Source organism: Nelumbo lutea, chromosome 5, assembly GCF_056320005.1.
Source record: "Nelumbo lutea isolate HS-2025 chromosome 5, American lotus-T2T, whole genome shotgun sequence".
Taxonomy (NCBI): Eukaryota; Viridiplantae; Streptophyta; class Magnoliopsida; order Proteales; family Nelumbonaceae; genus Nelumbo; species Nelumbo lutea.
In genome coordinates, this window is record NC_142688.1 from 53,611,547 (window position 1) to 53,623,801 (window position 12,255).

At 38.9% G+C, this 12,255-nt stretch overlaps 1 long non-coding RNA gene across 1 annotated transcript; it reads right to left on the reverse strand.

Annotated features, from left to right (window-relative positions):
• Window positions 1-7,291: 7,291 nt before the first annotated feature.
• LOC148852447 (uncharacterized) lies at window positions 7,292-7,880 on the reverse strand. Its single transcript, XR_016099760.1, has 3 exons — window positions 7,794-7,880; window positions 7,462-7,511; window positions 7,292-7,378 (listed from the first exon to the last, which is right to left on the reverse strand). It is a non-coding gene; the product is annotated as an uncharacterized LOC148852447 (long non-coding RNA).
• Window positions 7,881-12,255: the final 4,375 nt, after the last annotated feature.

The following is a 12,255-nucleotide window of genomic DNA, read 5'->3' on the forward strand; positions in this document are numbered from 1 at the left end:
TTGCTTAGGGAGAGGTAGGCTAAGTGTATAGATTGAGGAAGGCTATCTATGGGATGAAACAATCAGTGTGTGCTTGGTTTAGTCAGTTTAGTATGGTGGTGTAGGAATTTGGTTTGAGATAGTGTGGTGTTGATCATTTAGTGTTTAGCAGAGATACTTCTTCTAGGAAGATCATTTTGGCTGTTTGTGTAGATGATATTGTCCTCATTGGTAGTGATGTATAGGGAATTAGTGAACTAAAGTAGTTTTTGCATCAACATTTCTAGACCAAAGACCTAGCATGATTGAAATATTTGGTAGGTATTGAAGTGGATCAATCAGAGTGGGCTATCTCCTTGTCACAATGTAAGCATAAGGGGTGATCATTCATTCATTCTTGGCTCGGCCCAGCCCGACCCAGCCCACAAACTTCCAAGCCCAGGCCCAGGTTTTAGTGTGCAAACCCGGCCTGGCCTGGACCCACATAAATCTTGGAAAATTCTAGGTTGGGCTTGGGTCCAACACTTTAGGCCTATCGGCCTGGCCTGCAATATAATATAATATATAATGTATAACATACATATTTTTATATAATAACATATATATCATATTTTATATGTTATATATACTCAAGTATATTTTATTTTTATACTAAATGTCTATTATTTTATACAAAACATATAAGTTTTAAGTTTTAACATATAAATAAATATTCATTAGTTGACACATGTCAACACATGAGTCCACATTTGTGCCAACACTTAAGTCAACTCAAGTATGAGAATTGCCCTCTTAGGCAAGGCTTTCATTCTCATTGCCTAAGCAATGTGGGACTTAGGATAACACTCAATGATAACACTCACTAATGAGTGTTGTTCCAAGTCCCACATTGCTCAAGAATGGGAATGAAGGCCTTGCCTTCATCTATAAAAGGATAAGTCAGCCAAGTCAAACTAAGCCTAAGAATTAAATGAGGCCCATGCCATATTTTTTGTGCCATAGGTCCAAAGCCTAGCCAAGCCCAATCTAGCTTGGGTTTGTGCAATATGTTTTTTCATATATTACATGTTTAATTTAAAAATTAATTAAATTTTTATTATCAGATGTCATGGGCCCAAAGTCATTAGGCTCGGAAAGTCTGTAAGCTACTGGGCTTGCAATTTGGGCCTGGGCCTAGGCTAAAGACCATATCATTGGTGCCAAACCTGGCTTGGGCCCAACCCGATTCATGATCACCCCTAGTAAGTATGTCTTGGATTTGTTGGATAATATTGGGTTGTTAGGAGCCAAACCAAGGAAATTCTGATGGATCCTGATATGAAGATGTTTTACAGTCAAGGGGATCCATTGAGTGATTTTGGAAGATACAAAAGGGTGGTAGGAAAATTGATTTGTCTCACCATTACTAGGCTTGACATATCCTTCACTATAGGGGTGTTGAGTCAATTTATGTAGAATCCCATAACTATTCATTGGGAAGGTGTTGGGAGTGTTAAGGTATCTAAAGTGTGCCCCAAGCAATAGGTTGTTGTTATACAAGAAAGGGTGAGAGTTATTATTGGAAGGATACTCAAATGTAGATTGGGCAAGGGCCTTTATGGATAGGAAATCTATTACATCTTATTGCATTTTGTGTGGAAGTCTTATCACTTGGAAAAGTAAAAAGCAAAGTTTGGTTTCCAAATAGTGCTGAAACTGAGTATAGTGCAGTGGCACACACCACTCGTGAGTTGATTTGGCTGAAACATCTACTTCAGGAGATTGGGATTCCTATAGATAAACCCGTAAATCTAGTGTTTGAAAATCAGGCTGCAACATATATTGCCTCTAAACCTGTTTTTCAGGAGAGGACGGAGCATATAGAAGTTGACTACCATTTTGTGAGAACAAGTGGCAATGTAGAAACACCCTATGTCAAGTCGGAAGACCAACTAGTAAATGTTTTCACTAAGAGCATGATCCAAACTAGAATAGATTATATTTGCAACAAGCTAGAGCTTTCTGATATATATGCTCCAGTTGAAGAAGGATTGCTAAAGTCTAGTTGACAGAGGTATCACTATCTAGGAGTCTGCCTTTCATACTCTCAGTTTCTCTATATTAGGAGTGCTTTATCAAGCTTCAAGCTAACAACCTACTACATCTCCTTGTAAAGATTCCAATAGAAGTGGCAAGGAGAGTGGAAAAAATTCAAAGAGATTTTCTTTGGGAAGGTTTTGGGGCCCAAGAAGTTCCATCTAGTAAATTGGGAGAAAGTGTGTAGGCTAAAGAATGGTGGGGGTTTGGGGGACCTTCAATAAGGCTTTTCTTGGTAAATGGATTTGATGATTTGGGTTAGATAAGGAAAGGAATTTGCTTTGGAGAAGAGTGGTGGTGGGAAAGTATGGAGTGGTCAGATTTGGGTGGGACTTGAGGGAGGTGTCCACTTCTTTCGGGGTGAGTGTTTGGAAAGGAATCTCTCTCCTTATCATCCTCAAACTTAGGTTTATTTGCTGTCAAGGATGATTCAAAAGGTTGATGTTGCAACATAACATTTCTCCTACTCTCTTCACTATGCACCAAGGAGTAGGCTTGTGATAAGGTCACATTGTCTCCCGCTTGAAGTTGCTGTCTCACAATGTCATAGTTAGAATTCAGACCAGCTAGGAACTCAAACACCCTATTAGTTTGAACTTGCTTTCTATAAGTCTGTGCATCCTTTTGACATTCCCACTCAATTGTTTCTAGATGGTCAATTTCATGCCATAAGGATTTTAGAGTTGAGAAGTAAACCGAGACCGGTTTCTCTCCTTGCTTAAGATTATTTACTTCACATTTCAGATCATAAGCCCTACCAACATTAAGGAGTTGGGAGTAGGTCTTTTTCATGGTATCCCAAATTTCCTTAGCTATTTTTGGCCACAAGTAGTTTCGGCTGATGTGTGGCTGCATGGAGTTGCACAACCATGTCATAACTAAATAGTTCTCCTGAACCCATTTGGCATATGTTTGGTCCTCCTTGGTTAGTTCATTCACATCCCCCAACAAATAGTTCGGTTTCCCTCTACCCCCAATAGCCATCATGGCTGATTGGGTCCACTCCAAGTAATTTGATCCGTCAAACTTGACGGTGGTAATCTGAAAACTGTTCTCAGGCATGTTACCAGAACCACCAGCCCCCAAAAAACTTTCCCTTTGGTTCTTAAACTCCGTTGCTGTCAGCTCTTCTTAGTTTATAGGTCAAAAACAGAAATTTTAGGACCCAAAAAGAACTTTTAGGTCAAAACAGAAGACCTAGAAGGTTTGGTCACTACCCATAACGGAGAAAACAGATTTGTTAATTCTCCAAAATGCAGCACAACCTGCTCATGAAAGCTGAAACTGGTCTAAATATTGCCCTAGAGGTGGCAACAAACAAAATCTTTAGGATTTCAGTCCTAGAAACCCTAAAACTGATCGTAGATCAGAAAGAAACCCTAAAACATGAGGAGAAAATTCAAAGTCTTCCAGCCGCACCTGCCAGACTGATAAAAAGAACACCTTTTTAGGTTCGACCTCAAGAAAAGATACTAGCTTACCCAGAAAAATTCTGCTGCCACCTTCAATCTAAGGTCAAAAACCTAAAAACTGAGATTTCTGCCTTCTTCTGATTTTTCCTGATCGCTGAACACTCTCCAAGGTTCTACAAACCCTCGGGCATAAATTGCACACTGCCAGCAACCTCCAAGAACCAGCCAATGAACATATCTCTGCTGAAACTTCCAATCCTAGGAAGTTCTCATGTAGTCAACCTTATTAAACTAGCATAAGAACCCCTAGGTTGGCTCTAATACCAAGTAGTCGAATAGGACTGCAATCAGTCCTAGGTTCAATACGAAATAATCAAAATAAAAGATTGAGAAAAGGGAGAGGGAGACGAAGAGAAGAGAAGAGAAGAGGAGAAGAAGGACACGAAGAGGAGAATTCTGAAATAGAGTGCCTGGACTTAGATTGTTGCCCCACTCTACAATTTATATTAATGTTTAAATAAAGATAAAAGGGCTGAATTACCCTTACTGCTTACATGGCAAATAAATAAATAAAAGGACTAATATAACAAACTGAAATAACTGTTAACTGCTGAACTGAATAAATATAAAGATAAACATAGACTAATGAACAGTGGGGACCACACTAATGTTCTCTACACACACCATCCAATTAAACATAAAATCTAGGCCAACTGCTCAAATTGAGAGATAAGCTATAAGCAAACTTCTCCCAACACCTCCCCACTTGATGGTCCGGTTGAAAAGAGATGCCAATTCTTCGTTAGGAAGAGCTAAGAGAATTTATCTCTTCCTTTCTCCATCTTTGTACCTAATTGTTTTTTAATTAAGTTATCTGTTTTAGTTACTGATTAAAAAAAGCTGACTAATCTTAGGAGAACATTTGATGGTTCAAATCTGTCACTTATTTTGTTCATGTTAAAGTGAGCCGAATAGGGGTAGTTTAGTCATCTTATGTTTGTTAAGTAGTTTGCTTATGTGGCAGTTTTATTAGAGACACTCTGCCCGACACTTAAGTATGGGTAGTTTAGTCTTTGTAAAGGTTATTAGAATCTAATAAAGATTAAGGGGGTCGACTGTATGGGTGTTCCATTTGATTTTGACAGACCCTTATTTTCTTTCTTCTTCTTCTCTTCTTCTTCTCTTCTTCTTCCTCTTCTTCTTCCTTCTCTTCCTGGTTCGGGTTATTGTAGCAGCATTCGAAACATGGTATCAGAGCCATGTTCCTGACCTACTTCAGTTGGTAAAGCACCTCAACAGTGTTCGTGACTCTTCTTCCTTCGTTTCTGATTAGTCAATGGAGAGAACTGGTTCGCCCTAGGCCTGAAACATCACAACTTGTCTCTCTCTGCTGCGCATAATCTTCTTCATCAAGAAAAGTGACTTCAGTAGTGAATGGTTGGTTGAGATTCTCAAAGGAAGGTCAATTATCTCTTCTTCTTGTGTTGTTGGTATTTCTGGGTAGAAACCCTTCAAGAAGCTGTTAGTACTGATCAGAACCTAGAGAACTAGGTTCATTGTTGCCCTAGAACGAGCTGTGTGTACAATAGCCGAATGGTGTAGGGGCTGCTGTAAGTTGTTGAGTGGTGTTAGGGCTACTGTAAGTGGCCGAGTGGTGTAAGGTGTAATGCTGTGACATAGCTGAGTTTTTGTGGTTGTGTAGTGCCCTCTTAAAAATGTTAAACTAGTCTGAACTGAGTGTAACATGTTTGACTATGTTGTGGTGCTTGTGTTGCATAATCCTTATTGAGTGGTTGTAAGAGGGCTTACATGTGATTAGTGAGTGTTAAATTGATGCTTATGTGGTTCATGGTGTTGTGAAATCAGCAATAGTGTGAATAAGAACAAGGCGTGTGTACTCACTGTTGTGTTTAGGGGTTTCTATAGGTGCTGGAACATCAAATTTTGAATTACAGCAGTCATCTTGTTGCTGAGAGTTCAGGTTAGAGGCAACTGTGAAGGAGTACAATGGCAGCAATAGGAGATGGGTTTAATGATCAGAAACCTAGTGTGGTGGTTTCCCCTGACTACCTAGGTGTACAACTGACCTCAATTAAACTGAATGGGGGGAACAATGTTCCATGGGCTAAATCAGTGGAAGTTTTCTTCAAGGCAAAGAGGAAAGTGAAGCACATAAAAGATGAGAAACCATCGGCTGACTCCCCAGGGTTTGATGATTGGGAACAAGAAGATGCTCAAATAATGACTTGGGTATGGAACAGTATGAAACCCAAAATTAGTGCCAACTTCATGTTTCTTGATATGGCTAAGGATATATGGGAACATGCTAAGAATTTGTATTCTAGACAATATAATACAACAAGAGTATATCAACTTTATCAGGAGTACTTTGATTTGCAGCAAAGAAACAAAACACTAGAAGAGTACTATGCCTACATGAAGAATATAAGGAATGAACTCAATGTCTATCATCCCCTGACTCCAGATATTAAAGTTCAGCAACAGCAAAGGGAACAACTAGATGTTACAAGATTCTTGGTGGGGCTGAAATCGGAGTATGAACCAGTTAGAGCCCAAATATTAGGGAGCTCCACCATTTCTACACTTGAGGAAGTATTCTCACGACTTCGCAGAATTTCTTTGGGACAGACAGAGAATCCCACACAGTCTGATAGATCAGCACTTGTGACAGTTAGAGGAGGTGGACACAGTACAAGAGGGGGAGGACATGCCTCCCGAGGAGGCCATGGCAGTTCCATGATTGGTCGGGGTGGTCGTGACTCAGGAGGAGGCTGTGGCAGAGGGAAGAATAACTCTGCAAGGAAGTGTACTCATTGTGGTAGGGAAGGACACAGTGAATTTCTCTTATGACCTACATGACCCTCCCTCTAAATGGGCTAATCATGCTGTAGCAGGTGAGGTTGACATCAGTGACAGTAAACAGGAAGACTGAACTCCCACATCTACATCTACTTCTGGTAGGGAGATGGTGAGTGTATCACGTGATGAGTATGAACGGTTCCTTCAAACTACTTCACAGCATACCACTGCCACGCTTGTCCACTCAGGTATTGCTTGTATGTCATCTAAAACCTCTCCCTAGATTATTGACTCTGGAGCCTTAGATCGTATGACCTGGACTCTAGGTGTGTTCTCTTCTCTTTCTGAAACCTCCACATCACAAACAGTTACTCTTGCCAATGAGCCTTAGATCGTATGACTTAGATCGTATGACCTGGACTCTAGGTGTGGACTCTAGGTGTGTTATCTTCTCTTTCTGAAACTTCCACATCACAAACTGTTATCATCTGTTTTATATGTACCTAAGTTTGCATTCACTCTTATGTCTGTTAGTAAAATAACCAAAGCTCTTAAATGTTGTGTTACCTTCTTTCCTTCCACTTGTGTCTTTCAGGATCTCAAGACGGGGAAGAAGATATTGGTGGGGGGCATGAATCTGGTGGATTGTATTATCTTGATGGTGGTGGATCTTCAATTGCTCTTCAGACTACACTTACTCCTCTACAATGGCATTGCCGACTGGGACATCCATCTCTCAAGGCTCTCAAGATATTGGTTCCGTCATTGAGTCATTTGTTAGTTTTGCAATGTGAGTCATGTCAGTTTGGAAAACATCGTCGTGTGTCCTTCAGTCCGAGAGTTGAGAGTCATATGTTGAGTCATTTTTCTTTGGTTCATTCAGATGTTTGGGGTTCAATCAAAATAGAGTGCAATGGCTCAAGTTTCAGATGTTAGTCTGCTTTGATTAATAACAATATTGAATTTAAATCAGGAAAATTAGAGTGCAATGGCTCAAGTTTCTACCTCAGCAGATTCAAAGGCTTTTTCTTGATCAGGGAGCTGAAGGGTAAGAAGTCCTCCAGCTTTTCTACTCTTACCCCTACCACTAGCTGTACGCAGAACATTGACAGAATAAGAAAACCTGTTTCCTTTTGAAAGCACTTTGTTGAACTTTGGTGCTTCCCATCCTAACCTTTGGCAGATTTGGTGAAGCACAGCCTTGGGAATCTTTTGTGGTTCACCCTGTCATTTTAGATGGCATTTTAGCATACACGAGTAGGCAGCATGAGAAATCAAAACACAAAAGAAGGAAAGAAACATGAAGACAAAAACTGACATAAGGAATCAATAGCAGAATACTGAACAAGGATTATGCTACAAAATATATTACAAGCAGAAACTAAGAAAAAGGTGACTTCATGAAGTAGCCTACCTTAGCTGTAGGCATGGTAAGATGCAATTGCCACCCTAATTTACCAATAATAACAAGTTCAAAAATTGAAAACTGACAGCACAAAGTATTACCTTTTTCCATATTCCTGCAAACTCTTCTGAAACCTGTGCACTAGACAGCCCTGCCATATTTTATTTCTTTTGCAGTTTCAATACTTCAGGAGGTAAGGTTCCAGAGGAATCTTCAGAGAACAAATTATCAAGTTCTACATCTCCTGGCTCCTCACCTTCCATGTTGGCCTTCTTCTGAACAGGGACACATAGATTCCCATCAACTGTTTGTTCATTCTCATGCAAAACTGACTCACTTAATGCTACTGTATCTGTGCCTTTGCAAGCCATGGGACTGGATAATATGCTATCAGAAGCATAATTGAAAGCATGCTCATCACCATACTCTGCTAAGATGTCTTCTGAAAGTCCTGCTTGGTAGATTTGCACAGAATATCAAATATGATGTGGAACTAAAGTGTAGCATAAATGATTAACTGAAAAACTAGAAGCCCAACCTAAAAGCATGCATCTCCTGCTTAAGCTCGCGGATCTTATGGCCTGCCTCTTCCTGGATTTTCTTGTCACCTTTCTCTTTGGCAGTTACAGCCTGTAACCTTGCAATATGGTACTCTTTTGCAATAGAAACAGCACGGCTACTTGGATCAGAGGCCTATTAAGAGTTAATGAAAAACAGAGCATGACCAACATCAGAAAGAAAAGGAAAACATGGAAAATATACGATATAAATATAGGGCTCGTTTGGTTTGCGGGAATAGGGGTCTGGAATTGGAATGGGCCATTCCAATTCCAACTGTTTAGTTGGGCAGAATTAGATCCCATTCCCATTCCTGGTGGGATGGAATTCCCCCATTTGAGGGAATGGACATTCCCTCCCCTTCCCTGGGGACTGAAATCCCATTCCAGTTGCTTCCAATTCCCATTCAGATTCCTCTCTGAACCAAACAGACTATGGGAATAGACCATTCCGGTTCCGATTCTGAGTGATTTCGATTCCAATTCCGATTCCCACTATGAACCAAACGGACCCAAGTTCTGGAAATTGCAAACGTGGTGGAATTTCAAATAATATAGAGAGGTGTATGTTTATGATGAATGGCTTAAAAGTTAAACAAACATAAAATTTAGAAGCTATTACTTATAAGTGAACATGTAGACCTCTTGACCCTTTTCCAGTTGCACACCAAAATCTATTTTTTGATCAGCAAAAGAGAATTTTATTTGAAATTACGTTAAAATAAGGTTCTACAGCTTTGTGTATGGGATTAAATCTCCCATACTATTACAAATTTCTGTCCCACTTTACATTGCAGCCCAAAACAATTGTTGCCTTAAAGCCCCTTGTTTAGCAAGATAATCAGCTAGTGCATTTGCACTCCTAACCCATTTGAATTCAGCGCAGTTGCACACCAAAATCTTATTATCAATCGCTTAACTTTTTACTTCTTTTCCTATCAGAAACCATAGAAACTCTACTACTGCATTTCTATCAGTAAGTCCAAGTCTCCAATAGGTTAGAGAAGTAGAGTAAGATGGTTTGGTCACATGCAGAGAAGACTACATACAGCACCCATAAGAAGTGATCTATTATAAGTCATAGGGGCCAGAACAACTAGTGGCAGACCAAAAAGGACATGGGCAGAGGTAGTAAGAAATGTTTTGAAGGAATATTGTTTAACAATGGAGATGGCACTGAACAGAAAACAGGATTCGTGTAGCTGGGTGGTCCCATATAATTGAGACAGGGCGTAGATGATGATGATGGTGATATGGCTCTTGATAGAGCAGAATGATGGGACAGAATCCATATAGCCAACTGGCCCAACCTCAAATAGTTAGGGTTAAAACTGAGATGAGTTTCATATAAAAGAAGTTTTTTAAAGATCAAACATCAAAGTGGGGAATAGAAAGGATCAAAGTGAAGAGGACTGGAAAAATGGAAGTGGAAAAAAGAAGAGAAATAACCAACCAAAGACCTACATCCAACCCTATTCTTAACACATGAAAACCATAATACTGATGCCAAAGAAAATAAGTCCTCCAAACATTTCAGATGTTCAAGACATCCACGAGATGAAGACAAAAGCATCTGCCTACATCCCGACTGAACAACCCTCACCTGTTTACTGCTCTCTATCCTTCTCCTACCTCGAAATATGCTTGCCCTTCCATCCCTACCCCTACCTCTTCGTTATCACCTTAGAGAAGCTTGTTCTATTCAAGTTGATCAAAGAGCTCTGTCTTCTGTACCTTTTCCACTATTTTCTATTTCTTTTTTTTTGCCAATTTGTAAAAATACAATGGATGTGGATTGAGAATGGGGTTAAATTATTTTTAAAATTTTTAAATGTTTACTACATGTACTTTCAGTGTTTTTCACAAATGCCTAAAAGCGTATAACTATATGATTCACAATTCAATTCATTTCAGACTTTACTACAATTTGGCATATGTTTGCAATTTTCAGAAAATTTCATGTATAAGCCTATATGCATAGAAACTGGCAATAAATTTAGAGAAAATTAGGGATGCAAGGAAATTTCATAATGTACTATTCCATAAATACTTATGTTCAAAAAATGGTATCAGGAAGTTAGCATAATAGTTCATGTCATAATTTGCAGTTTCTCATACTAGCATAATAGTCCTCAAGACTCTAATTCCCCTATTACAAATTGAAATAATCTTGGTACAGTTGGTAAACCCTAGTAGTGTGTTGTTTAACCATGAAATAACAATCTGTCAATGCTATGAGATGAGAGGGGATCAGTTGATTTGGAGCCCTAAATTCAGAATGCTTCTTCTGGACTGGGAGGTGGAGTGTATGAGGCTGCTGGATGTGGTTGAAAAATCGAAGGTCTGTCAAGTTCTTTAAGGGATGAACTTTGATGGAAGGAATGCAGGGATGTGAGGTTTGCTGTGAAATCCTTTTATTTTTGCATTAATAAGGTCGCTGTCAGGTGCAAATTAATGTGTAGGTGCGTGGAGAAATTCTGTTCTTCCAAGAGTGGAAGCCTTTTCGTGGCTGGTTGCTATGGCAGTTGTTTAATAGAAGATCACCTAAAAAATAGGGGTTTCAGTTTTTGTCCAGTTTCTGTTATATGTGTGAAGAGCAGAAGGAATCAGTCTTTCACCTCCTGTAAGATTACTGGTTTTCGTTGGAAGTTCTATTAAGCTCTTTTAGGTATACAAGCTTTTCAGCAAAGAACCCTGGCTGAACTCTTTTCCATGTGGCTAAGATTTAGAGAAAGTAAAGAGGCTAAGTTGGTGTGGAGCTGCATTTCATTTGCTATCTGTTGGAGCATATGGAAAGAGAGGAATAGAAGAGTGTTGAAAGAAGTATAACAGTGTAGAAGGGTTTGGCCGGTGATGAGGTTGGTTGGTTTATTTTTCAAGGTTTATTTCATATTAAGTTATTCTAAGTTACTTTAAATTCTGGGTTGTGTGAAGCTTTCCTTTAGGCCTCGTTCATTTACCAGTATCTTGCGGGGGTAAGTTGGTCAACTGGGTAATTGACTGAGTCACTCATATGTTCTTGCACCGCTATTACGGTTGCCACAGAAACGATTTTTCTGGAGAAGTATCAGTTACCTGATACTCCCCTGGAGGGTGGGTAAGTTGCTTACCCACCTGCCGAAAACGTAATCCGCTCCTGCAAATGTAATCTGCATTGCACGTCACTTGGGTAAGTGATGGCACATAAGAACACTTGATTTAAAAGTTATCTGGACAACTTTTCCTGGGAACCAGTTGCCCAGGGAAGCACATTACCCGGGTATCGAAAAATGAACGAGGCCTTAAGTATTTTTTGTATATTAGAGTGAAGTAATGGATTCAAAGCAGTCTATAGTTGTTTCGCTAGGCTTTATTTCTATCCAAATTACTTCCATAAAGCTGAATGGAAGTGGTAATTATTAGGGGTGCTCATGGTTCAGTTAACTCTAACTGAACCATGGGCTAATTTTTGAAACTGAACTGGGGTTGCAGGTTTTTGGAAAACCAGTAATGGAAACCAAACTGAAGCCGATTGGTTAACCGGTTGACTGGTTCGGTTCGTCGGTTTTTTAGTTTTTATTATTTACAATATTTTTTATAGAAATAATATATAAATATATAATAAAATACTAGAAATATTATATTTTAAATAATAAATAATATATTATATATTATCAGTATACATTTATATATAATGCATATTTATTAATTTATAATGTATAGAAAATAATATATATATATATATATATATAATATAAATATACATAAAATATATAAATATATGTATACCGGTCAGTTTGGTTAACCGCCAGTTTTCTATTTTGGTTAACTGAAACTGAATCGGTACCTTTGTTTTTTTTAAATACTGAACTGATTGGTTAACCGAATTTTTTGTTCGGTTTTTTTGCTCACCCCTAGTAATTATGCCATTTAGGCTAAATCAGTCAAACCTTTCCTTATAGCCAAAAAGAAGTTGAAAGGGCTGAACTATTGAAAGGAAACAGGAACCTGAAAGTGCAAACTATTA